We start from the raw sequence: 27,428 nt of genomic DNA on the forward strand, positions 1-27,428 counted from the left end.
TGGAACTGGTCTCAGGCACTGGGCTCCGCCTGGCTGGGCTCCAGCCTCAGGGCCCCTCAGTGCCACTCCCAGCCCTGGTGGAGAGCCACCAAAATGCGCCTGGCTTGGTTGAGCCAGAGGCCTGAGTTACTCACCGCCTTGTCTTTAAAACTACACGATGATGTTAAAGCAGGATTCTCTCTCTCTCTCTCTCTCTCTCTCTCTTTTTCCCTCAGGAAAGAATGTACCAAACACATCTGCATTTGGTTTTTTTTTAAGCAAATGACAAAGACCCAGTTTACCAACTTTACTTTTTTAAAATTTTTAATTTTTTTAATAAACCTAAGCTTAACATTACATATTTAAACAATTGTCAAATCCATTTTTCCTGTGCTGAGACCTTTGTTTCTCTGTGACCCTGCTCTGCTCTGCAGGGGGGCTGCGGTCCTAGGTGCTCCTGCTCCCTGTGGTCTCCCTCACTCCCCTGCCTCATGTCCCATCCACCTGCAAGTCTGCTGAGTCCACCTCCAAAACAGCAGACACCTGTTGCTCTTCAGCCGTCTGTGTCCCGCCAGGTCCAGCTGCGCAGCTCTTGGGGGGACCACTCCCACAGCCCCCAACCATCCGTCCTCACGTAGCAGCCACATATGTCTTTATTTAACATTTAGACTATAGTATCCATTAGTACCCTCCAAAAATTTCCATTGTCACGGGAAAGGGTTTTCAGCCCCTCGTCTTGATCTGCAAGTGCCCCTCAATCTGTCCGCCCTGCCTCCAGCACAGGCCTCACTGACTACAGGACCTCATGCGTCCCGGCTCCGGCAGCCACCAGCCACACAGACTGCCCCGCACCTGCCACCTGCCTGCATCCTCCACGGGTCTGGCCTGCCCACTCGCCAACCTGCTCTCGAACATCACAGCTTGCCTGGAGGTCAGAGGCTGTGAGCTCTCAAGAGCCCCTCTGTGGTGCGGTGGGTGCTGGCCTGGCACCTGGGGGATGGCACAGTCCTTGGGGACAAGACGCCGGTCATCCGTGGTCCACGCTTCAGCCCCTGCTGCTCCGGCTTGTGCCGGCTTTAATCACTGATTTTGGGAAAGTTCCAGACAGCTCTTCACGAGGGGCCTTGGTTACCGCTCACACATGCTGGTGTTGAGCTTTGCTTTCCGTGATTCCCTTCCTGCCATGAAACCCGTAGGCGGCTGTTCTTTCACAAGAATGTAAAATCTGGGTCATTTGTAAAGCACATTGCATCCCAGAAGAAACTCCTCATTGTGGTATCAGCTGAGGGCCACCTGACCCATCCAGATCAGAGATTAGGGGCCAGGCCACAGATATGGCCACGGAGACCTGAGCCTAAAATAAAAGCAGAATTTCATGGATCCTGTAAAGAGTCAGAAGGAGACCAGACAGTGGGCTGAAACGAGCAGGTCCATTGGCCTGATGCTATCTTAGTCCTGTTGGGCACAGGACTTCATCACAACATTTTTTTCCCCCCTGATCACAAGTAAAGATTTTTTTTCCTGATTAATTAACAAGTTAATGTGCTTGGTTAAGTACCCACTATTTTTTTGCACAGATTAAAAAAGAGCATAAACATGTCTTTCTACTTCCCATATATAAATAAGGATGCAGCAAACACTTTCTGTCCCTATAATTAAATGTCCATTAAACTTAATTTATAATTTTGTAGTTTATATTCTGTATAAGACTGCTGCTCCTTGGCCTATAAGTTTTTGCAAAACTATCTCAAATAATAGCATAATACCATAAAAACATTAAATGCCGGAAAAAAATGTACATGTAAGAGACAATCTAGACAACTTCTTCAGTCTGGAGAATGCTCTTCTGATGGTGTCATGGTTTCCCAGCACATGTGCATGAGTGTGTGTACACGCGTGTGTGTGTGTGTGTGTGTGTGTGTGCGTGCAAGGCTGAGAGCTAGAGGCAAGGAGCTGGCTTGTGATCTGGACCAGCGGCTCTCAGACTTGAGCATCAGAACCACCTGAGGGCTCTTTAGGCAGGTTTCTGCCTCTACCCCCAGTGGGCTGTAAGAGCAGGGTCTGGCGGGGGCGGGGGGCAAATATGCATTTCTGAAAAGTTAAGTTCTTAGTGACTCTGCTGCTGCTGGGGGTGGCTCTTGAGGATGCTGCTTCATATTCAACTTACTTCAGATCTATGAAGTGCAGGTGATAGCACCTGCCCCTCGAACCTCAGGCACTTCGAGGGGTCACCTGAGTTAGCTGTTGGGTGGGGAGTGCTCTGTGCAGGGAAGCTTCTGTCTTGGGAACCACTTGTCTTAATGGATGTGCAGCACATGGCTCCCCAGGACATTCTTCTCCAGCACCTAGATGGGGAAGGTGCCCCATCCCCTCCCCTGATTCCTAGGGGTCTTCACACAGGAGGTGCTCGTTCAATACTGCCCTCATCCACTGCAGATACTCTTCCAATTCTAAACTCCCACTTGCAGGATGATGGGAGAGCAACTGTGACAAATTGTGGGCCTCTGGGTCTTGTTGGCAGACAGACCACAGTGGGGTCGTTGGTGGCTGAGCCGCAAGACCGCTGTCATAGTCAGGCTGGTCACACAGTCCAGTCTCTTGTGCAGGGGGCCAGAGTCTCCTTTGGCTGTTGGTGAGACAATGCATTGCCTAGGACAAGTGCTCCAGACGGCTCCCCTAACGGACCTGGGAGGCAGGCATTTAGGTGGGAATGGCTCCTTCTGCAGGAGGCACGCAGACCCGAGGACCCTCAGCCCCCTGCGTCCTGGTCATGCTCACCCTCAAGCCTGCACCCTTGGAGGTGGGTGGGACCTGTGGCTTGCTTCCAACCGATAGGATAAGATGTGGCAAAGGGGATGGGCCATCCCTCCTGCCATCCTGTCCCCTTCTGAAGATCTCATCGGGGCACACTGGGGAGTCCTTGTGTGCTCCACGAAGTAGAGGCCACGCTGGTGACCACAAGTGGTAAGGAGCTGTGGGCAGTTTGAGGGCCAGGCATGGCCCCAGCCATGGCCTTGCCACCAGGAAATGGATTCCGACCTCCTCAGGGAGCTTGGAAGCAGGTTCCTCTCCAGTCCCACCTCTAGGTAGGAACTCAGCCCATCGACAGACACCTGGAGCGCAGCCTGGTGAGACTCTGGGCAGAGGCCCTGGCGAAGCCTTGCCCAGAATCCTGACCCACGGCCCCAGGAGCTAATAAACACACCCTGCTCTAGGCTGCTATATTTGTGCCAACTTGTTACGCAGCAGTGAAACAGGTATGATTATGGATGTTTAGAACTTCATAATAAGATATTCATTTCTTCACATGAGCCCAAAGGGGACTCTCGTTATTTGACAGCGGTGGTGACACATGGGACACTGTGATGCATGAGAGCATGCTGGGAAGAGGATGTGAGCACAGACAGGGAGGCTGAGGAACGGGGCTTAGCCTCTGCCCCAGGTGGGCTGAGCTTAGGAAGGAACCCAATGGGCCTGTCTGAGCCCATGTGGACTGTCTACCCTTTGTTCCAGAGGAGGAGGGGGGCAGGAGGAGATTAATTTAATGATTTAATGACTCGGTATTCATTAAAAGACTGTTACACATATTTATTAAAATAGGAAGTTCAGGGCTCTTCACCATGGGCCAGCGGAGCGCGTCCAGACAAGTCAGCTGCCCTTGGGCGGCTCTGTCACCCTCTCAGAAATGACAGACAGAAGGGCTCCACCCCAGGTTGGCAGAGGGAAAGTGCGAATTTTAAGGTCAGTGCAGACAGGGAAGAGGCTTCCCAGGCAATGTGGCTCATTTTTCACAGACAAGAAATGTCCAGAAAGGGGGGTACACATGGGGGTGGGGATTGAATCAGGCTCCCTGCCTGGGAGAAGCCCCGGAACCTGGTCCACCACCCTGGGGCGGTCCTCTCTAGAGCCAGGCTCAGGGAAGGGACCGGTGGGGGTGGCCACAGGGCCAGGCTGGCACCTCAGTGACCGTTGGTCCCATGGAGCCCGTCTGGTGTGACCGACTTACTGGGGTTCCCAGACCATATTCCTGGGTCAGTGACTTTTTGTGCCAGCTTTCCCAGGAAGACGAAGTAACAAAATTAATAAGTAACCAAACCTAGCTGTTTTCCTTCAGCTCAAGAAGACAGAAGGAGGAGAGCACCGCGTTCAGGAGAAGTGCTTCATTCATCTTGGGTTGATCTATAAACTTGGCATTTACTGATTTCCAGGGCCCCTTGAATTCTTGAGACAAGCAGGGATACTTGAGCACAGACTGTTTTTCTCCCCCTTTACAGATATGCTGAGCCTTTTATCCTTCATGCAGCGCCACCTGAAAGTAAATCTATCTTTGCAGGTCACCCTGTGTGGGTCCGGGGGTGGGGACCTGCGCCGGCTCCTGCGCTCCGCGCTGGGGCCATGGGTCCTCCGGGTGGGCTGTGCCCGGCCCAGCTCGGACCTCCGGCCCGGGTCCTCACACGAGGTTGACGGGGACACAAGCTGGACTCGGTGCCCGGTGGCTGCTCCCCGGGGCTGGCCTTTATGGGGCCCTCCATCTGCTCCCCCATGTGGACTTTCTTTAGTTTCTGCATCCAAAGACCCTCCGGGGCAGCGGCCTGTCCCCTGCGTCCTTCGCCCTCCAGCCCGCCGCCCCCTCCGACACCAGCGCACGGAAATTATCACCCTGGCCGCGCTTCTCGTTGACGCCCCGACAGGAAATTATTACACGTCATTACATTGCTTCAAACACAATTTTCCAGCCTTTGCAAATCAGTCTCCGCGAGCGTGAGGGGTAATGGGAACTGTCTGTTTCACTTTCTTCTGGACGATGGACAATTTATGTTTTCTCTTTGCAGGAAATAGAAAAAAAGAACCCTGTTTGAAATACGTACAAGGCAACTTAGCAGGTAATCGGGATAGGAAGGGGACCCACTCTTGGCTGTCTGCTTTGCACGTGCCCCGCAGGAGCTGCTTCAAACACTGCCCGCAGCGCCCTCCGCCTGCCCTGCCCCCGCCCCGGCCCCGGGCGGGCTCCCAGGCCTGGCCCCAGGCCGGCAGGTGCACCGGTGGGAGGCGGCCCGTCCCCGCTCGCCCCGCACCGGCCGCTCCTGGGGGCCAGCTCCCGTCCCCGACCCTTCCCGGGCGACCCCCGCCCCTCTGCGCGCCGCCTGTCCCAGGCACAGCTCCAGTCCCCTGCCCCCGCGGCTTCTCCACCGGGTCCGCATTCGCCTTCCAGCCCTCCCCTTCCCCGACCCCCGCCCCTCCCCTTCCCCGGCCCCCGCCCCTTATCCCCCAGTCGCCCGTCCAGGGCGGCTCCCGTCCCTCGTCCCCCTCCACTTCCCCCGGGCCGCCCCCCCCCTCAGCCCGCCCCCTCCTCCTCCCCCTCGCAGGCACAGCCCCCGCCCCTTCCAGGCTCAGGCCCCCTTCCCCCTCCCCTTCCCTTTCCCCAGGCCTAGTCCCCGCCCGATCCCCATCCCAGGCCCCCCTCCCGCCCCCTCTCAGCCCCGCCCCTTCCCCACCGCGGGCCCCTCCCCTCCCCTCCCCCTCCCCCTCCCCCTCCTCTTCCCCTCCCCTCCCCCTCCCCTCCCCTCCCCCCGGGGCCGCCCATCGGGGACAGCTCCCGGTTCTTCCAGTTGCCGCACTTGTGCTGTGTGACTCTATCAAATAACCATTTGTCTTGAGGTCTTGTCTGAAATAATTTGAACTGCCAAATCCTGAAATGAATAGGTTTTGTTAACACAAAAGGGTAAGGGACTGGCTGGAAATTTTAAAGAGCTCGGGTGCCCGCGTCGCGGCAGCCCGCATTGTCGGCTCCGGGCGCCCCTTTGTCGGCGTCCTTCTGCCTCGGTGGGTGCGGGATGATGGATGGCCTGGCTGCTGGAGGCGGGGAGGGGCGCGCCGCGGGGTCTGGGAATTGGCTAAGTACTTCTGGGCGCTTCACCTCCGAGCGGAGCGCGGCGGGCCGGCCGCCTTGATTTATAAACCGGGGTGGTGATGGATGATCTTTTAAGTGGACAGGGCGGGCCGGAGCCGCGAACCGGAGCCCGCAGGCAGGCCGGCCACTTGTCGCGGGGGAGCCGCGAGGCCTGGGGCGCCCGGGGCAGGCCGCCGCACGCGCACCGGCTCGGGGTGCAGCCACCGCGTGCACAGAAGGAAGCAGGTGCTGGGCGGGGGGCGCCCTCCGTGTCCCAGGCCTCCCTCCTGCACACGGAGCTCTTGCCACGGCCCTGGGGCGACCTGTTGGCCCAGGCTTTGTTTTTGCTCCGGGACCACCCCGGCCACCCTGAGGACCCTAGTCTACTGCTCAGAAGCTGGGGGCCTAGCTTCTCCCACTGGACCCCTTGTCCCTGGCAGGTGATGCTCCAGGCTTCCTTCTGAGCCCGAGGTGAAGTGGCCGAGTGGGGCCCCAGGGACCTGTGGGACCATGGCAGGGGGACTGCGCGCGCGCACACACACACACACACACACACACACACACATACACACCCCAGCCTGGGTGCTGGCTCTTCCAGGCCTCGTTGCCTGGGGACAGGGCGGCATGGGCACCTCGGGGGGCAGCAGGGAGAGCCCTGGACTCCACAGCCAGGCTGGCACCGCCTGGGGTCACCGTCTGCCCAGCAGTCACAATATCTGTCCACGTACTGACTGTACCGGGGCGCCGCCCACTCGCACATAAGCGCAGGCGGGAGCACTGCCTCGTAGGGGAGCTGGGAGAGGATCAATAGTGGAAAACCAGCCTCTGCTAAGAAAAAGCTGCCGGGTCTCCCCAGAGGGAGGTTCCAAAATCATTTCAATCTGCTCTGAACTCCAGGGAAAACTTCAGTGTGTCTAAAGGAGGAAGGAGAGCAAGAGAAATCTCAAAGGCAGACTTTTCCAACATCCGTTATAATGAACTGAGCCCTTTGCTCCGAGACGTGTAATATCTTCCTCAAATGCCTTTTGCAAGGAGCGGAGGTGCAACTAATGAATTATCCTGTGGCTCAGGATATCTGTGGATAATTAATACCACCTCCTTTTAAGCAGTTCTGCTCCTGTTGCCTTTTGCAAAATGTAGACGCAAAAGTCTGAAAGCATTTTGAAGAGGGAGAGGTTTGAAGGGTCCGTTAAAAACTTCATCCCAGATTCTACACAAGGAAGCAGGTTGGGAAGACCTCAGGAAGAATATTACTTATGCACATATATTTCTGGTGCCGAGGGTAGAAAGGGAAATGGGTGAGCGGGAGGACATGCCGTACCTATGATGTTGTTTCTTTTTTCCTGCAGAGATGAATTTTCGTTTCATGCCACTGGTTTCCGAAGTCAGCAGAATAGACCATCAGTTCAGAATAGTGTTTAATTTGTAGCTCAAAATGCCTGTGATTATCTTACTTTACTTCCGTTACGAAGAATGTCATACTTGTTGCCCAGGATATGGCAGGATGGATAAAAAAAAGGATGTCATGGCTTTTTTTTTGTTTTGTTGTTTTATTTTGTTTTAAATAAGAATGGGAGTGTTTCTTCTTTCTTTCCAATTAAGGCTTTCTAAATACATCCTTTATGTTTTGCTCCAGATTTTTTTTTACTTTAAAAAGCACATTATTAATTTTATAATGGAAAACAGAATTTAGAGAGTCAGTGAATTTCACCTTTAGAGAAAATAACAGTATTTGGCTGCATTTGGCTCCACTTTTCAGGAGGACTCAGTTTTTGTGAAAACCCAAAGGACTGCCTATTTCATCAGCTATTTTTGAGGCTTTCACACATATCTTCTTTCCACCTTTAGAAACAGCAGAAGAAGTACAAGTTTGGAGTTTATAGACATGGTCAGGTCCTCTCTGACATATCCTCAAATCCAAGCAAGGGACCTGGTGCTCCTGGGTGACAATGGCAATAACTAACATTTCTCTGGCTCTTGGCACACCCCAAGCACCGTCCTGAGCCCCAGAGCTCACTAAACTGAATCAATCCTCGTGACAACATCAGGAGAGAGGTACTGTTTTTATAGAAGAGGAAACGGAGGCCAGGAGAGAGCAAGCAACTCATCCGGGGTTGCACAGCTACCAGGAGGCAGGGCCTGGAGTCTGACTCCATGCCTGAGCTCATATACCTTGTCCCTGTTGGTTGTTGTAAGAATTAAGAAGACTGTGTGAACATGCTAAACACAGGCTCTTTTTTTTCTCCAGCAAATCAGGTAGACCAAATAGCCCAAGTTAAATTAAACAACAGGTGACCCCAGTGGCTGCTAAGTGATCATTATTCGCTATGACAGTACTCCCACTGAAGCGTGATGGTGCACCATCTTGGATTTGCTCATTCAAGTTCAAATTCCATTCCTCCGGGGACTGCAGTGCTTCAGACAGCAGAGCCCTCAATTGCTTCTTAGGAACAAATGGTCTAAACTGCATTTATTTTTAAAAAATGTGACACTATAATATTTTACAAGGAGACATAAGCTGCACTATAATACATGATCAGCTTATGCTCTTGGCTCAGGTTGGTTTTTGAAAAATAAGTTAAATTACAACAAAACAAAACACAAAAGCTGAAAAAAAAGAAAAAAACTAAAAAAAAAAACAACAACAAAAACCCAAACCCCCAAAACCCAACCACATACACAAAACAAAACCACTCTGGATTTGCAAAAGGCCCATAGGACAAATGTGAGTTCTCCTTGTGGCTTGTAAATCATTCACATCTGCAACCATTTTGCTCAGTCTGTTTGCAACTATCAAATTGTAGACTCATTTGCTATTCCTAATGGGAGAAAGAAAACCAACTAGTCAACAGTTGGAGAACAAAGACCGTATTTATAACAAAAGTGTTGTACAACATAAAATGGTTCAGGGTAATTGACTTTCTGGGTGGGATTATTTGGGGAGAGAAAGCAACATTTATTTAGATTCCACATCTGCAGCAGATACTCTGTGCTTGCAGAAACTGCTGAAGCATCATTGAAAAGTTTATTTTGCTATGGGTTGTTTCATCTTCAACCAGTTGTAGTATTGATTTCTCTCAGTGGATTAATTATCAGAGGCAGTTTCAGACTTCCCTGAGATGGACGGAAGGAAAAATGATGTTTTCATTTCAATGAAGCCTGTTGGCAATTGTGCTTGCGTTTCTCTGGAGCCCTGGTGTCGGCGAATCAGAGGCCACGCCAAACAGACTGTGCGCAGGATTATCCATTTTCTCTGTGGTCCTGAAGTCTTGGCATGGTCTGGGGACTCCGTAAAACGGGCTTCACATAGTTCTCTGCTAGTATTTGTAGAAGGAGCATTCAGCCCTTGGGGGAAAGAAAGAGAAATTATGGAATGGCACAGACGTGGAAGTCTGGGTTATTTATAGTGGGGCCGGCGGTCTGACAGGGGGAGATTTAGTTTGCTTGCCAAGACAGAGAAGGCTCTTACACGGGAGCTCGTTTAAAAGTCACCTGAGAGCACGAGGCCTGTGAACAGCTCTTAGAGAGTCACTTCTGTGGGCTCTAAGAGTCTGGGTAATAGGGATGAGCACACACTCAAACACGAGATTCTTCATGTGCGTTCTGTGAGCTGCGCAGCCCTCGAGATAGGACCGCGTGCCTGAGTGTCCACGTTAACTTCAGTGTGCCAAGGTGTCGCTCACCTTCGGGATCACCCCTGAGCGGTCGACCTAGCAGGTCTATGGATGTCTGCTGTGTTTCCACCATTAAAATCCGGTTGGAGGGCAGCCCAGGTGGCTCACTGGTTTAGTGCCGCCTTTGGCCCAGGGCGTGATCCTGGAGACCCGGGATCGAGTCCCAAGTCGGGCTCCCTGCATGGAGCCTGCTTCTCCCTCTGCCTGTGTCTCTGCCTCTCTCTCTATCTGTCTCTCATGAATAAATAAATAAAATCTTAAAAAAAAAACTATAAAAATGAAATCCGGTTGGAGCTGTGTTTGAGGAGAAGGTTGAGTTTCCAGGCCAGGCACAGGATTTTGTCTTGTGCTTGATGGGCGTCTTAGATGTGTTAGGGTGTCATCCTCTAAGGAGTTTAAACAGAGCTTTTGGAAGTCTACCTTTTAGTGTCTTCATTCCTTTTTCTTTATTTAAATGTAGCAAGGTGACTATATAAAAAGGTCATGTTGTGAAATAGAAGTCAGGTAGAAGATGGAAATAAAACCATAATTTGTATATCTTACCACCTAGGTATAATCCCTGTTGATAATTGTATGTTATTGTCTTCAGATGTGCAACAGCAAAAAAGTAACCTGATTTTGTGCAGGGTTGCAAGCTTTTTCCTTCCAGAAGTGCACTGCACACATCTCCTGTGGTTGCTCAGAACCCCATTTCTCACGGCTGCATGCTGTGGGCAGGTGCCACTGGGGGTCTCGTGGTTTCTACAGTTTATTTCCTGAGTGGGTTTGCTAATTTGCTTTGTATTTTCGGCTTCAAATGTCCTGCATTGACTATTCCTGGTGTTGTGTTGTGAGCTCGCTGGTGGCGGTGGCAGGATTCACCCAGAGCGATGCTGTGTGTCAGAGGTGGGGACTGTCCCCTGCGGCCAACACGGGGCACGCTGTGCCCACGGGCAGCCCAGGTCAGTGGCTCCGTCTGCAGAGCCGGTGGGGCAGCGGGCATTCGGCATCCCTGCTGATTCACTTCCAGGCTTCCCGGCTGCATGCGCTTTGGATGGTCATTTTTCCTATATTAATGCCCATTGGGATCTTCTTTCAAAAGTTTTGTGAACTTACTTTTTTAATGCACTGGCCTGGTTTTGGCTGCCAATGTTCCCATGGTGTTCGAGATGCACTAGCCAGGGCTTCCGCCCTTTTCTGCCGTTTGTGATCCAAATGCTCATTACACATCTGCCTTTAAGTCTATCTACCGAGCTCTCCACCTGCTATGGCATCTTGTTTTTATTTACTCAAACCCATCAAACTGATTTCTCAACAGATTCTGCACTTGGTGACCTGCTTAGAGGTCTCTCTCCCATTCTAGATTCATATAAATGTTCACAAGTCTAGCATTTTACACCCTTACAGTGCTACACTTAAAAGTTGAAGATATCTGGAAAGGACTTTGACAGACAGATGCTGTGTGACACTCACAGGACCTAACAGGCTCTGAGTGGGGTGGGGCTCTGTGTGGGACCCGGGACTGTGCTGTCCCGCGGCAGTGGGAGGTGGGGACTGGGTCACTGTGACTTCACAGCATCAGTGCTCCAAAGCCTGCCACCACCGTGCCTCCTGCAGCTTGCTGTCACCTCCAAGTGTATCCCCGTGCAATCGACTCAGCTGATTATCTAAAAATATCTTTTAGGGGCACCTGGGTGGCTCTGTGGGTGAAGTGTCTGCCTTTGGCTCAAGTCATGATCCTGGGGTCCTGGGATCAAGTCCTACATGGGACTCCCTTCTCATAGTGGAGTCTGCTTCTCCCTTTCCCCACTGCTTGTGCACTCTCTCTCTTTGTCAAATAAATAAATAAAATCTTTAAAAAAAATAAAAGCACCTTTTATCGTGCTTATAGTTCTTAATTATGTTGTTTATTATTTTTTTTAATTCAAAACTGTCCCCCCTATGATACGAGCACAGGTGTTTGATGGACAGCCTCTGAGAGAGGACCTCCTGAGTCTGTGTTCAGGTAGCAGAGAGCTGGCCTCCCTGGCTTTGCTGACCCGCACAGCCTCACCCCAAGCAGCCCTGCCTCCCCTAGCCTCCCCCATGTCACATGGCCTTCTGCAAGGAGCAATGATGGGTAGTGCTGGCCCTGCGGTCCCAGCTCCTCTGGGAGGCCAGCAGTGTCAGTGCCCTGCCCTCACCTGAGCCTGGGGCTGACCCACCTCCCTCTGATGCCCTAGGCCCGGCAGAGAGAGAGATGGTGACGGGGAGCAGTGGGAGCAGTGGGAGCAGGGTGGCCAGGCTCTGGGCGTTTGTCCTTACACTTTGAAGTGCATAGGAGCCTCTGAAGGCCGCCAAAGCCAGAGGGCTGGACCCCTTCCCTTGGACTAAGGTCCTTAAGTTCTGGGCTGGGCAGGGAGCACAGGAGTTTGCATGTCCAACAGGTTTCCAAGGGACCCTGGTGCTGCCGGCTGGGGGCTGCTCCACAGAATGGCAAATTTGGAGGTTGGGTCTCTACCCCAATCTGTGTCTCCGACTTTAATCATATTTCAGAGAACTGTCAATTTTTCTTAAAGTTTCCCTTTGCTATTGTAAAACAATGAATCACATGTTAGAAATGTTCTTTTAAATGCCTTCAGGAAGAACTTTTTTTTTTTTTGCCTGTTAATTAATTTCCTTAGTTACTTAAACTGTTACCGTTTCCTTCCTTTGGATGGTCTTCCTTGTGGGATGAGTTGGTGCTGCTGCTTCTGTGATTGGGGGCATTTAGATGCATTTTTAAAAAAGGAAAGAAAAAAAAAAAGGAAAGAAAGACGACACAGGATGACCCCGGATAGGGAGGCTAACTCACGAGGGGCTCTCTCCATCTCTCCTTATTCCTTGGAACAAATAGGTGAATTGGGCAGAGAATTAAAGAAATGTGGGATTCGGTGCTGGGACTTGCATCCAGGAGAAAGCCGGCTCTGCCCGAGCAAGTCGAAATGGCTGTGGAAGGATCGGGACCTTTTGAATGTACGTTGAGTATTGCAGATGGAATTCTGGATAAAAACATGAGTCAAAACATCGTTTGATCACTTGCTGGGAGGAGGCCAGACTTACTCGTAAGTTCCTGCTCATTTTCTTAATCGGGATGACTGTGTTTTCTAATGCCTACACTGTATGATTTATTTAAAGGTAAATTTATTTCAAATAACTGAATTTGAGTGTGAATGAAATACGATCTTTGAGCGAATGATTTAAAGGCTCTGCTGTAGAAAAGCTTGTGCAGATGTGCAGGTACAGCTGGCCAGCCGCAGACAGAGGACGGGGTGGGAACGCACAATGCCTCTCCAGTACCTCTGAGGATGCACGTTTTCTCCTTGAACTCTGGGGCCTGAATTGGGACCTTGGGCCCCAACAAGGAGGGGTGTACTCAGTTCCTCGGCTCAAATTCCTGCTTCGCCCCTCTTCTGACAGGTAGAAGACAGTCTTGCTGTTTGGACACAAGCGTCTCATGGTCACAGAGGCTCTTTGCTGGACCCGCATCCAGCTCCAGCCTGCAGGTTCCAGCCCAGGGGACAACTCTCTGTCCACACCCAGTAATGAGCTCCCAGCCTGCTCTACATCCTGGGGGACGTGGGGAGCTGCCCATAGGCATCCACATGCTCCTGTGTCCTTGTCCTGTCCCACAACCTCCAGCCCCAGGGTCAGGCCAGGGCCAAGCAGGGCAAGGTTCTGGATGCATCTATGCAGTGGCCTCAGTAAACGACTTCCACGAGATGGAAACCTCTCCAGCCCTGTCCTGCCACTGCCAACCAGCAGCTCCTGAACTTGGCAGTCACCCCTCCTTCTTTGAGGTCCTAGAGTATTTTCAGATTCCAGAACTCTGTATTACAGTGAAAGGCTGGTGCAGGGAGGAGGGCAGGCACCTGGCAGGCACACTGAGGGAGGACCTGGCTCAGGGAGGACATGCAGCTGGCAAGGCTGCCCACATGTACGGATCTTTATGTGGGGGGTACTCCCCTCCGTGCAGTGCATGGGCTCACAGATCTGATTCTCCCCTCACCCCTGCAGCTTGCTAGGCCACACAAGGTCCAGCCCTATCAGGGGGCTTTTAGAGGAAGAGGAGGTTGAAGGAGGCGCTGGCTCACACACACACCACCAAAGAGATGTCCTAGAGCTGCAGGCTCTGCAGGCCTGACCTTCTGAGCTCCCAGACCAGCAGGTCTGCTGGGGCCTTGAGACCTGCTTCCACCTTTGGTTTAAGTCTCTGTCCTGCTGCTCTGGGCTGCTGCCCAAGTTCCCTACATCTCCCCCATCAGAACCTCCTTCCCCAACTGATGATCTCTGTGTCTGGGCCACGGAGGGCCCCCGATACCCTGACACTTGCTGGTCGCTATCACAGCTTGGGTTGTGTGCATGCCGGCGCTCCCTCCACGTCCTGAGCTCTGCCTCAGGCTGGAGCAGGGATGGTGCTGCCGTTGGGGACTGGCTCTGGGTCCTGCTGGGCCGATGTCACTCGCCTGCCCAGCCTGGTCGTTATCATGGGGCCAGACCACTGAGTATATTTACAGGCAGGCCTCATACGGGGCAACTTCGAGCACCTCCAGAGTCTAAGAGTGTTCTCGTTTTCCACGGATGTCCCCAAATGAGGCGGGGTTTGGGTCTGAGCCACAGAGGATGTGCCTGCTACAGGCAGAGGGAGGTCTATGGGGGAGGCTGGGAGCAGCCAGCATCTGGGAGGGTGAGGCCACACTGGGGAGCCTCGGAGCTGTCTGTGGGGTTTGGAACAGCCAGCTACGTGCGCCTGGGGTTAAGTAGAAGCGCCTGCATATCTCCCTGCACCTCTGCGAACCCAGATCCTCAGTGAGGAACACGGGGTTCAGAACCGCCTGAGCACAGTGGCCTGGTGGTTTCTGTGGTGCCAGCCTTCTCTGGTCCCATATTCCTGGCCCCTGGGGTCCCCCCCACCTCCGGAAACCTGACTGGGAAACACAGGTGTGACTGTCTTGTGTAGACCAGGCACTCACAAAGCCATGTGTCCACACAGGAGCTTAAAACACAATTATGGCAAATCAAAGCAAACTTATTATCACAGGTGACACACACATCCACACAAGGTGTAGAGAATTTTCTGAGGCATAAAGGGATAAGTTAAGAATTAAAGAGTGACGGTACATGTCTGGTCTGTGAGGTTTGCAAACATGAGCCAGCCTTGAGATCTCTGAAGCCGGCGCTCCAAAGCTCCCAGACCCTGAGTTTCCCACGGGGCCCAGAAGATATGGCCAGAGATACAGAGGGAGTTGGAACATACAACCTTGAGGTTTTATTTCACAAACCCGATGCAAACAGGTCTGGGTACACTCCCTGTGAGTTGTATAGAGACTGGGGTGGGGGTGGGTGTGCACAGCTTGGAGGAGACTCCAGGTAGCAAATGCCCCTCCTCTGCAGGCCTGGGCTCCGTGACCTTCAGCCCCACCATGATTTTATTACTAGTCTTCTCACATGTTAGTTTAGTGATATTTTAATAGTCACTATGAATCCTGCATTTTGCGGTCAAGTACAAGACACAAGTCCTATTCTATGTTTATGGTGACCATGAAGGGTGCAATGTTGAATAGACATGTTGAGCAGACATTTCTGCTGGTTCCTGACCTTCTGGGGTGAGGACTTTGGTCTCCGTCATTATGTATGGCCTTACCTGTAGGTTGTTGTGTTTGTTTGTAGACACAGCCTTTCTCAGGTTGGGGAAGTTCCCTTCTATTCCTAGCTTCTGGAGAACTTTTAGATTTTGCCAAATGCATTTTCTTTATTATGATAATCTGTGAATGTTTAAAATTTGTTAATATGGTGGATTGCATTGATTAATCTTTGAGTTCTAAAATAACGGTGCATATGTGGTAAACTCCATTTGGTTATATTATCATTTTTATGTTTGTTGTATTCGATTTGCTAAAATCGTTGAGTCAATCTTCACGAGAAATGTTGGTTTGTAGTTATAACATTTTCTGTGTATGGTCTTAGTGCCAGTATAGTCCTGCCCATAATAATATACATATTTTTAAAAATTTAATACCTTTAGAACATGTAGTGATGTCTCCTTCCTTCTGCTGCTAATCTGAGTCTCTTTTTTTTTTTCCCCCTGATCCACATAGCTAGAGGCTTATTAATTTTATGGATCTTCTCAAAACACCTGGTTTTGGTTTCTTGATTTTCCTCTGAGCTTTTTCCCATTCTTATGCCATTCTTTTTTGTCCTTATTGCTACTTTTTAAATTCTTATTTTGGTTTCATTTGTTACTTTTGCTAGTTTCTTAAGGGAAAAGCAGAAGTTATTAATTTAAGACATTTCTTCTTTCATGATGTAGGTATTCTATTATTTCATGATGTAGGTATTTTATTTTTTAAAGATTTTATTTATTCATGAGAGAGAAAGGCAGAGACACAGACAGAGGGAGAAGCAGGCTCCCTACAGGGAGCCCTATGTGGGACTCGATCCTGGTCCCAGGATCATGCCCTGAGCCAAAGGCAGATGCTCAACCACTGAACTACCCAGTCATCCCTCTAGCATTTATTTTATTTTATTTTATTTTATTTTATTTTATTTTATTTTATTTTATTTTATTTTATTTTATGTTATTTTATTTTATTATTTATTGATTTTGTTTATTTATTCATTAGAGACAGAGAGAGAGGCAGAGATGTAGATAGAGGGATAAGCAGGCTTCATGCAGGGAGCCCGACATGGGACTCAATCCCGGGTCTCCAGGATCACACCCTGGGTTGAAGGCAGGCACTAAACCACTGAGCCACCCAGGGATCCTCAACTCTCTAGCATTTTAAATAGTAAACATCCTGCTTAAGCTGCACCCCACATATTTTGATATATTATACTATGGTTTTAGTTTGGTTCAAATATATATTTCTAAAATATTCTTTTAGATTCATTCTTTGGAAACACTTATTTTGAGTTTTATTTAGTTTACAAATATTTAGGGATTTTCCGGATTTGTTTTCTGTTATTGGTTTCTAATTTAATTTCACTTGGTTAGAGAACATGGAGAACAGTCCATCTGATCTGAAGGCTAGTGTTATGGTTCTGAATACAGTCTGTCCTGGTGAGGGTTTCTGTGCCTTAAAGGTAAGGTGACTGCAGTGCTCTGCAAGTGCAGCACGGGCCAAAGACGCCCAGGGGTGCTCCAAGCCTTCTGAGTCCTTGCTGGTGTTGTCTCTACTTGCTCTAGGGTTGTTGATGGAAAGGTGTTTAAATCTCTGACCAGGATTGTGTATTTTCTTCTAAAACTAGAAACACTTACTCCTTCAGTTTTATCAGTTTGTGCTTCATATTATTAGATGCTTAAATTTTTAAGATTTTTCTGCAGTTTCTTGATAGATTGAAACTTTTATGATTATGAAATTATCTTTTCTATCCCTGCTAATATTCTTTGCCTTAAAATTTACTTTGTTTGATTTTAATATAAGCAGCCCAGCTTTCTCTGATTAGTATTTGCATGGTATGTATTTTCCATCCTTGATAGTTCAAGTAGGTTTTTGAGATGGGATATTTGGGTTTTGCTTCTTAAAAATTCTAAATTGAGATCTGCTTTTTGATAGGGGTATTTAGATCATTTGTATTTTATGTGGTTATTGATGTGATTGGGTTTAAATTTATCCTATTTCTAAAAACATTATTTCATTAATTATTTGTACTCTTTTCTTTTTTTTCTACTTTGTTTCAGTTTGTATGTTTATGATACCACTTTATGCCCTTTGTTAATTTATTAAATATAATTATTTTATTTAGTGGTGGCTTTAGGGATTATAATCTAACCATTTACCTTATTACTGTCCACCTTCAGGCAGTGCTGTGCTGTGCCGTGTGCGGTGAGAATCCTACGAAGTACTCTCACAGCTCTCTCTCTCAGTCCCCAGGCTGTTGCTGTCACAGGTTATATCTCCACACATGGGATGGACACTTCACTACACTGTGGCTATTGTTCTTCAAACAGTTATCCTCTAGGAGATAATCAGAGTCATCTATAATTACCTCTTAAGATCTTTTTATTCATTTTGTTCTAGATTTCCACCTATTGTCATTTTTCTTCTTAAAAGACATTCTTTAACATTTACTGTATGCAAGTCTATTAGCTATGGATTTTTTCCTGCTTGCATATGCTTGAACAGACTTTATTTTGCTTCCAGTTTTGCAAGATATTTTTACCGGGTAAGTATTTTCTTATCTAGTGTTTTGTTTTTTAGAATTTCAAGGTGTCACTTCACTGTCTTCTGGCTTTCATGAAAAAAAATCTGCTTATATTTGTTCCATTTTCAGACCATGTGTTTTTTTTCTGGCTAATTTTGAGATTTTTTTTCTTTATCCCTGGCTTAAAGCAATTTGGTTACAATACATCCAGTTTTCTTCATGTTTCTGTGCTAGCAGTTTATTAAACTTTGGACTCTTTGGTCTTTTTTTAAAGATTTTATTTATTTATTCATGAGAAACACACACACAGAAAGAGAGAGAGGCATAGGCACAGGCAGAGGGAGAAGCAGGCTCCCCGCAAGGAGCCCAATTAGGACTTGATCCCAAATCCTGGGATTGCGCCCTGAGCCGAAGACAGATAGATGCTCAACCACTGAGCCACCCAGGTGTCCCTGGACTCTGTGGTCTTATCATTTTAATCAAATTTGGAAAATTTCAGGTTACTTCTTCAAATATTTTTTCTCTCCCCTACCTTCAGGAGCTCAAATGATGCATGTAAGAGCCTGCTCTCATTGACCTACCACTCACTGACGCCCTCTTCTCCCAGTGTACTTGACTTTGGGCTGTCTGTCTTGCTATTTCTTCAATTCATTGATCTTTCAGTGTGTAAACTAATTTACTTCACCCAGTGTGTATTTCATTGCGGGTGCTTGATTTTTCTTGTCTACAGGTTGTTTGACAGCTACTCCTTATACCTTCCATGTGTTTTCTTAAATGTTTCCATCTTTGCTTGCTTCAATGTATACATATGGGTACAATAATTGCTCTGATGTCTTTGTCTACTAATGATATCCTTTGTCGTGTTTTGGGGTTGACTTCCTGACTGACTTCTCCCTCATCATGGAATATGGTTTTCTGCTTCTTTGCATGTCTGGTAATTTTTAATTAGATGTTAAAGTTTATAAATTTTGCCTTATTTGGTGTGGAATATATTCATATAAATATCCTTGAACTTTATTTCTAGATTTCAGTTAAATTATGTGGAAATAGTTTAACTCAATCCTTGCTCCTAAGCCTTGCTGTGTGGCGCTAGCAGGGTCTTCAGTACAGGGCTGACTTCTCCCTTCTATTGAGGTGATATCCTACTGATTCTCTACTAATTCCTGGCCCTATTCCCACCCCTATGTGTGGTCCTAGGACTTTTTTTTTGGCACAGACACTTTCCCCACATGCATGTGCTGACCAGTACTCAGTTTCCCTCAGTAGGGCCAGGGTAGAGGGTCTCTGTAGATCTCCGCATCTCCCTCTGTGCAGAATTTCTCTTTTTGGACTTCTACCCTGTGGGTTCCAGCTGCTTTGAGCTCCCCAATATCCAAATTATGTTTTTTTCAAATCAGGGAATCACTGGATTTTGCCTCTGACTTCCTCACTGCACTGATCTGGAATCTCTCTCTAGACATTAAACTGGGATAATCCTAGGACTTGCCTTATTTGTATTTTCTTTCAGAGATTGCTGGCTATTGCTGCCTGATGTCCAATGTCTGAAAACTGTCATCCCATATATTTAATCAGTTTTTTTTAATTTTTTAAAATTATTTATTTATGATAGTCATACAGAGAGAGAGAGAGAGAGGCATAGGCAAGGCAGAGACACAGGCAGAGGGAGAAGCAGGCTCCATGCACCGGGAGCCCGACGTGGGATTCGATCCTGGGCCTCCAGGATCGCGCCCTGGGCCAAAGGCAGGCGCCAAACCGCTGCGCCACCCAGGGATCCCTTAATCAGTTTTTTTTAAATGTCACTTCAGGTGGGGGAGTAACCCCGCATGTATTACTTCATCTGGACAGAAAGCTATATTATTTCTGAAAGGTATTTAAATTAGTGGCTACATTCACAGCTTACATCAGCAGCTCATGCATTTAACAATGTATATTGAGCAATATCTATGTGCCTAGTATAATTCTAGATGCTGGGGCTGCAGTAGTGAATCAAATAGACAAAATATGCCTTCCCATATGGAGCTTATACTCTATTCTGTGTAGGCTAACAATAAACAGATAAGCAAGGTGCATCATATATCTGAAGTTGGTAAGAGCTGTGGGTGAAAATGAAGAGATGAATCCAGAATGTGGTTGTTCAACAGTAGTTACACTGTAGGAAAGGCGAGAGATAGCATCTCTGACAGATGTCTAGAGTAGCCTTGAGCACTCACGATGCCCCTCATCTCTGCAGGTTACCTATAGGCTAAAATGACCCACAGGCAAAGTGAAGAAGATGATGTGTGTGCTAGCAGCTAAAAGCACTTGAGTGCAACAGATTGCATCAATCCTAAACTCTGTCTGTTATTCTCACTTTTTGTTGTTTCAATGCTATGGAGCTGGAATGGATAAAAGCAGTTTCTGGAGTGTCCTGGAGCACTTTTTCTAACCCTTGAAATCTTAATATTCTCTGTAATAAATAATAATAATAATAATATTTACGTTATAGGGATTTCAGGTAGATTAAAGAAACCTTTAGAACTGTGTCTGGTAGACAGTATGCACACATGTAAGAACAGTGTAGAACTGTAAGAATATACACATGTAAGACAGTAAGAACCCATCAGATGTTAGCTATCATGATTATCATTATCATCATTACCATCATTGCCACCATCACCAGCATCACCACCCTTATATCACTCTATCGCCCTCATCACCATCCCACCATCATCACCATCACCATCACCATAATCACCATCATCATCATACCATCACCATCATCACCATCATCATCACCACCATCTCCACCATCACCATCACCATCATCATTATCATCACCATCATCACCACCATCACCATCACCATCATGACCATCATCACCATCACCACCCACCATCATCACCCACCATCATCACCATCACCACCATCACCACCATCACCATCATCATCACCATTATCACCACCATCACCACCATCACCATCACCCTCATCACCAACATCACCATGATTATCATCACCAGCATTATCACCGTCACCATCTCCATCACCTTTATCATCAGCATCAGCACCAGTATCACCATTACAAGCAGTGGTAGCATCACCACCACCATTAGCATCATCATGAGCATCATCATCACCTACATTATCACCATCACTGACACCAGCGTATACTTACTCCTGAAAAGGTCTTCTCACTACTCTATTTCCAAAATCTTTACTATAATTTATCTAGGCACAGCCGAATGACACGGGCTTCTATCCAGAGGAGAAAAATGAGAAATCAGTTGGTTGGGTGACAAGTTCTTCCTTCCGTTATGAAAAGTGAACAAAAACCTTAATTTCAGACTCTGAGAAATGACTTCTGCCTCCAGACAGTCCTAGTTACACACAGCCCCCTACTGTTTCCAATTCCACCCTTAAAGTCATAGCTAAAAGTGATTCTACTAGCACCCAAGTGGAATGAATTTCAATTTCAATCATTTTATTGGCATGACAAGGTATACAAGAATTGCCGATGTTAATGCATCAAGTCCAGTGTCGCAGCAGTGATCGTAAAACATGTGCCTCTATTTCTCATTACTGTCTTTCCAAGTCAGTGTCAGACTCTAGCTACTTTAAGGACATTTCTGCCAAATCTTAGGCTTATTTCAATTTTATAGTTTTTATTCATATATCTGCTTTGACAGAATTTTCTCACGATTTTCAAAAATTGGGGAAAGATATAGTTTACATTTTTGCATCTTGCAAAAAGGAGTAAAAATCATTTTTGGATCCAATTTAGTGCTCTCTTATGATAATTATTAAGTTATGTTCCAATTACTTTATCTGGTTAGTGAGATCAATAGCATAGAAGATAAGCATTTTAATTATTCTGTTCATCAGGAAAAAATTAGCCTGATGAAGTTTAGTCAGAGCTGGTCAATTATTAACTACTTGGGAATTATAAGTTATATAGTTTTGTAGTTACACAAGAACCATCTTAGCAATTTTTAAAATTATCCTATCTTGGTATAAAATTATTGGTATTGAGATGTGACCGCGCAGCCAACAATCCAACAGTACCTTGCAAATGTTTTATCATAGCATCAGAGAGGGCTGCAGCATGAGTTCTGTTCTGTATGGGTTTCTGTGGTGTGCAGCATCCTGGTTAGGGAGGGACTTGGCCAACACGTTTTACAGAGAGTATGTAGATGTGTGTGTGTGTGTGTGTGTGTGTGTGTGTATAGTATTGTCTTTAAGCCTAATCTTCCTTTCCATTATATTTTTAATCCAACATAGGAGTTATATAAATTCAAGAAGTGCTCTATGTTTTTCTAATCCCTGTTAATCCCTCGCTCCAGACATTCCGCAGAGAAAATGAACACCAGGCAGACATGATCCGTTCCAGTCCCACGGATTCGAAAACTAAGGGTTACCTGAAGTAGATCTTGACCCAGCTCCAATGTTCTTATCCCTTTAGTAAAGTATTTTCTTTCTCAGTACATTGAGGCTTTTGTAGTGTTACTTACAAATCAGCCATTTCTTACATATGAGAAACTGTGGTCCAACCTGCTCAGACACCATCAGCACAGCTCTCATCTGAGACGTCACAAGCCTCCACCTGCTCAGTTCTTATTTTGGAGAATAAACTTCTGCCATATTTTCGAACATTCTGTGCTTAACATTTTGTGATTGTTTCCCAGTGGTTAAAATGCTTTGAGCCAAGGCTTCATTTCAGTTATATTTACTTTTCTAAATCTTGGAGGTGCCCAACCGACTGTATGCAAAAGAAAATGGATAATGAAGCTTTTTAATTAATGTGAATATTATGAAATTTTAACTGTGGTTGATGGGCTTTGGTTAGGAATCAATCACTGTCCCTTAATTCTCTGATGGATCTGAGAATATGTGAAATGAAACACTACCAAAGGTGCTCACATAGGAAAATCCAACTGGATGGGAAGATTTCTGATTTATTGAATGCCAGATAGAATTGGTCCGATACAGCACCCTGGGGCTTTATGAGCCTATGATATTTGTGTAATGAAGGTTATGCCTGCACTCATAACATTTCATATTCCAAGCTGTATTCAATCATCACCCTACACTATGAGGCTTGCATTGATAAACATATTAATTAGAAAAAGAATCCTTCCATGGATGTGTGATGAGCTATTTCAGTGGCAAGCCTGTGGGAGGGAGAAAACCCTATAAGAATCGGTGCAAGCCCCTACAGGAGGTGACCTGTTCCTTGCCAATTTCCTCTTGGGTGCAATTTTCTGAAGATGGGAACGTGGGGCTCTGTCTGGGGCCCCAATAGCTTATCCTTCAAAATAAAGTCGAAATTACAGTAACCTTCACTCAGGACGAAGAATCACACTTGTTTTCATGTGTCCACTACCTTTGTTAGACGCCAGGGGCACGTCCTGGTCACAAGCCAGCTCTCCTCCTGGTCTGTGTCTCAGCAGACGGAGCTGCCTGGGCTCCGTCCTGCTGAGCTTGGCCGCTGGTGGGTGCTGGTCACCTGTCCACTGAGCCTGGTTGCTACAGAGAAGACAGCACTCCCTCCACCCCATGGTGCCCCGCCTGGGTTCCTGCTTAGACTTCTTGGTCCCAAAAGTCACAGAGTGGGGGTACCTGCCAGCCAGGATGACTAGGTGGAGATGGGCCCCATGCCAGCTGCTCCTCCACTCCGGACCTGTGGCCTGTCACATGTGTACACCTATCCCGAGCCAGCCCCTTCTCACCTGTCTGCAAGCCCATCCATGCAGTCTGGAAGCCCACATGGTTCTGAAGGGCTGCAAACGTTTCTGATCATAGGATGTTGTGTGAAGCTTACAGTTGAAACAACTGAGCCTTTTTAGATAAATTGCTGCTAATCTAGGTCATTACCTTCCTGGGTCCTAAAATGGGCTTCTTAAATCTCAGCCATATTTTACATATACCTCTGCTAAATATCACTTGTATGGTCTTCAGCATATTTCTGAGCATGTCCTCCATGCCTGATTTGGTCGGTGGTGAGCTTTTTGAGTATGTCCTGCTGGAGACTGTTCAGATGGATGCCCCACCTGTGATATGGATTGGGCCTTGTCCCCAGCCAAGTGTGTTTCCACCTAACATTATGCTGTTCCACCTGCAAGTCTACACAGTCTTTGACAAGCTCAGTGGATGACCTGACCCTGCCACAGCCCTACCTGCAAAGTTGGGAACTCCCTGGAATGGGAAATATGAATACAAGACCTTGGTCTGATGGTTTGTAGGGCACTTATGATGGTTGCCACTGGTTGTCTCCTATTTGGAACCTAACTCAGGCCACAGAAATGTTCAAAGAGTCTTAGAATCTGGACAGTGTCCTATATGGCCATTTGAAGACAGATCTATCCACAAAGTCCTAGACACATGGGCATTAAAGAAAGATGTAGATGTTTCCGGAGTATAATGTGCTGCAAGAGCTCACCTGTTCCTGCTGTTTTAGCTTCATGTGTTGGTTTCAGTAACATCAGCTCCTTGTACCCAAAACAGCGTGGCAGGGATCTGGCGGAAGCAGGCCACAGGCTCAGCAGGCTGTGTCCAGCAGCATCCCCATCCGCTCGTCCTGGGCCCAGGTAAGTTGCGCCCTCCGCCTTCTGCTGATGGTAAGCCTCACCAAGTGTGTGGCTAAAGTGCAGCCTCTCCCTTCCGTGCTTAAAACGTCACCAGAAGCCCCCGGGGACTGTGGGAACCTTGCCACCATCAAGCTGCTGATAGCTGAGCAAAGAAGATTGGGTATGAGCCTGCTGCTTCATTTTTTTTGCTTCCTTTTTACTATGATGTTGTGTTAGTGATGCACACCTTCCAGCTGTTGTTGTGTTCCCTCCTTGTGGTGGGAAGTGGGCTGAGCTTTCCCACGGTAACGGACAGACCCTGTCAATTAGGTATCGCTTTCAATTTTCCTGTTTATAATCCTGTGGCTACTAAACATCAATAATTCCTGCCCTCTCTCCTTGTCCCCCGGAAGATTGATGGCACACGTCATCTCTCATACGAGGACATTTAAATGAAAATCACACTTCCGTCGGCATCCCATTTTCCCACTAAGCGGGGGAAGCAACCCTATTAAATCAAATTATATGTGACTTTTAAAACTTCCCTTTACAGCATTCAATTGAAAATCTGAATCTTATCATAATACATTGCCTTTTTATGAGTAAATTGACTTTACTTGGTCCCTGGGGGGTTTCCAGCCTCCTTTCCACACTAGGGGAGACAGAGACCCACTGGCCCTCTAAGGCACAGAACACATGCTGGAGCCGGCAAGAGGCCCAGAGGGCCCCTGGTCCTGTCCTCGCTGCATTTGGGGGCACCAGGGCCTGGCCCCAGCTCACCTGGGCAGAGACCAGGGCTCCTGACTCCAGTTGGCATTTTGGCCATGCGGCATCTATCCAATGCAGGAGTAAGTCAGTGGGTCTTGGGGGTCCCAATTCCCATATCAGCATCTGCTCTGGGTGATTACTGGGAAGGTGAGCCCAAAGCTAATGATGGGTTTCCCGGGAGCCTTCTCTCATCTGAGCCCTATGGCTGGGAGGGCAAGTGTGGGGCAGGAAGGCAGATGACCCTCACTGAACTCAGAGAGCCACCTGAGATAGCTCCCCAACCTGCCAGGGCCACAGAATCTACTACTCATGCTGGGAAGGGTCTGGAAGGTGTCTTAAGTGACTGTATCTTACTTTGAGAAGTTACAATAAGCAAGACGCCAGGTACAAAAAGACAGTGCTCAGTAAAAAGGGACTCTGAGGTAGTGGTTTCCTTTCTTGACAGGATTACAGGAGAGAATGCCGCTAAACATGATGGATCTGGATTTATGAAGATCTCTGAGAAAGCTTCTCATCACATCCTTGAGGACTGAGAGTCACTGAATGGTTATATAAGATAGTATCAGATTTGGGTGATTGGAAATTGAATGAATCGCTGCATTCAGGGAATATTGGGGTTTAAAATATTTTTTTTTAATTTAAAAAATTTTTGATTTGGGGACGCCTGGGTGGCTCAGTGGTTGAGCGTCTGCCTTTAGCTCAGGGTGTGGTCCTGGGATCTGGGATTGAGTCCCTTGCAGGGAGCCTGCTTCTCCCTCTGCCTGTGTCTCTGCCTCTCTCTCTCTCTCTCTCTGTGACTATTATAAATAAATAAAAATTGAAAAAAAATTTAAAAAAATAAATAAATAAAAATAAAACTTCAGTATAGTAAATGTTTTCTGATTGTTTTGCAAAATAAAATAAAATAAAATAAAATAAAATAAAATAAAATAAAATAAAATAAAACTTTTTTATTTTTTCTGCCCTCCCCCACCCAGCTTCATTGGGATAAGTGACATACGCTACTGTGTAAGTTTCAGGGAACATTGAATGAAGCAGTGGCGGAGCTGGAGGGACCTTTCCAGGGTCCGTCATGCAGCCCAGGACTGCCGGCTGCAGATGCCATGGCTGTTGCAGGAGGGGCTGAAATGCGGGCCATGTAAAACTCCAGTTGGCAAAATCAATATTCAGAAATTCATTAGAAGAAATTAGCAGACTAAATCTCGGTGATAGCAAGTGTACGTCCTACCATTTGACTTAAAAGCAGGGTCTGCAGAGGCATGTTCCAGTGGAGGCATCTGGTCGCCCACAAGGTAACACAAGCCCATGTTGTGACATACTAAACCCGTCACCAGAAGCATCGTGACAAAGGAGTGCCATGGGGATTAGGAGAGAACACACAAAGTTCTCTGGTTGAGTAGATGTGCCCATGCTTTCCCCAAAGGAAAATGAAGGTGATCACTTTATTCTGTTGCGTGAAAATGAAGTCACCATTGGGAAGTCATACTATGGGGTCACATGTAGAAATCTGCTTCTTGGAGGAGCCTGGGTGGCTTGGTCAGTTAAACATCCCACTCCTGATTGTGGCGCAGGTCATACGTCAGGGTTATGAGATTGAGCCCCACATTGGGCTCCATGCTGGGGGAGGTAAAGTCAGCTTGGGGTTCTCCCTCTCCCTCTGCCCCTCCTCCCAATGCATACTCTCTCTCTCTCTCTCTCTCTCAAAAGGAAATGTGCTTCTTTCACAGAAGTTGTTGGACAAGAAAGAGGTCACTGAGTTCTTTGTCACCAGGTGGAGGTAGTGTCTACACCTATCTTCAGCACTGCTGACCAAGAGCCTCTGACCCTTGACTGTTGGCCCAGGCCCAAGACCCTGCCGTTGGGTCCCTGGTTCTGGTCCCCTCACTGCAGTTGAGGCTTTGCCCTGACTTTGTATACCTGTTCTGATGGGTGAAGCCATGGGACGACCTGACGGTCCACCCAAATCCCACACCCTGATTTCTGGAGAGCAGGTTACATTAGCACAGTATCTAAAATCTGGAATTTGATTTTAAACATTGATTTCCTCTTCTCGTCTTTCATAGCAAGGCCACTGTCTTCCAGGAGCTTTCACTTCCAGGGGATTCTGAGTGAGAGCTGAGGCTGAGCTCCTGCGCTGAGCCTGGAGATGCCGCCGCTGCTCTCTCTTCCCACGTCCTCTCTGCGGTGTCCTCATCTCCCGATGCCCTGCCCTCAAGGCCTCCTAAGGAACCCAGTCCATACCATGTGATTCCCTGACCTGTCCCCTCAAACCCATAAACACACAGCTGGGTTCCTGTTCCTAAATTGCATTTGTGACTTGAAATAATGAATGAGAATGTTTTGACATTTATAATGAGAACGAGTCGGCTTAGTATAAGGTGCTTCCAAAAGAAAAAAAATCTATTTATGTTCATCACTTGCCAGCTAATCCAC

General features: G+C 47.6%; 1 long non-coding RNA gene across 1 annotated transcript; it reads left to right on the forward strand.

Annotated features, from left to right (window-relative positions):
* Positions 1-3,611: 3,611 nt before the first annotated feature.
* Positions 3,612-25,823, forward strand: LOC140598243 (uncharacterized). Its single transcript, XR_012000465.1, has 5 exons — positions 3,612-3,720; positions 4,812-4,862; positions 12,398-12,605; positions 24,166-24,248; positions 25,441-25,823. It is a non-coding gene; the product is annotated as an uncharacterized lncRNA (long non-coding RNA).
* Positions 25,824-27,428: the final 1,605 nt, after the last annotated feature.

The sequence above is a fragment of the Vulpes vulpes genome, chromosome 3 (genome assembly GCF_048418805.1).
Source record: "Vulpes vulpes isolate BD-2025 chromosome 3, VulVul3, whole genome shotgun sequence".
In the NCBI taxonomy this organism is placed as follows: Eukaryota; Metazoa; Chordata; class Mammalia; order Carnivora; family Canidae; genus Vulpes; species Vulpes vulpes.